Source organism: Bison bison, unplaced genomic scaffold, assembly GCF_000754665.1.
Source record: "Bison bison bison isolate TAMUID 2011002044 unplaced genomic scaffold, Bison_UMD1.0 scf7180017864481, whole genome shotgun sequence".
Lineage (NCBI taxonomy): Eukaryota > Metazoa > Chordata > Mammalia > Artiodactyla > Bovidae > Bison > Bison bison.
Window position 1 is genome coordinate 1,459,640 of NW_011495041.1, and position 870 is coordinate 1,460,509.

Consider the following 870-nt stretch of genomic DNA (forward strand, 5'->3'; position numbering starts at 1 on the left):
CTCCATTTCTTCTGAGGGATTCCTGCCCGCAGTAGTAGATATAATGGTCATCTGAGTTAAATTCACCCATTCCAGTCCATTTCAGTTCGCTGTTCCTAGAACGTCGACATTCACTCTTGCCATCTCTTGTTTGACCACTTCCAATTTGCCTTGATTTGTGGACCTGACATTCCAGGTTCCTATGCAATATTGCTCTTTATAGCATCGGACTTTGCTTCTATCACCAGTCACATGCACAGTTGGGTATTCTTTTTGCTTTGGCTCCATCCCTTCATTCTTTCTGGAGTTATTTCTCCACTAATCTCCAGTAGCATATTGGGCACCTACTGACCTGGGGAGTTTCTCTTTCAGTATCCTATCATTTTGCCTTTTCATACTGTTCACGGGGTTCTCAAGGCAAGAATACTGAAGTGGTTTGCCATTCCCTTCTCCAGTGGACCACATTCTGTCAGATCTCTCCACCATGACCCGCCCGTCTTGGGTTGCCCCACGGGCATGGCTTAGTTTGAGTTAGACAAGGCTGTGGTCCTAGTGTGATTAGATTGACTAGTTTTCTGTGAGTATGGGTTCAGTGTGTTATCCCTCTGATGCCCTCTTGCAACACCTACTGTCTTACTTGGGTTTCTCTTACCTTGGGCATGGGGTATCTCTTCACGGCTGCTCCAGCAAAGGGCAGCCACTGCTCCTTACCTTGGACCAGGGGTTATCTCCTCACCGCCGCCCTTCCTGACCTTCAACGTGGGATAGCTCCTCTAGGCCCTCCTGCGCCCGCGCAGCCACGGCTCCTTGGACATGGGGTTGGTCCTCCCGGCCACCGCCCCTGGCCTCGGGCTTAGGGGCGTGGGGTAGCTCCTTCAGCCCGCTGCCCCT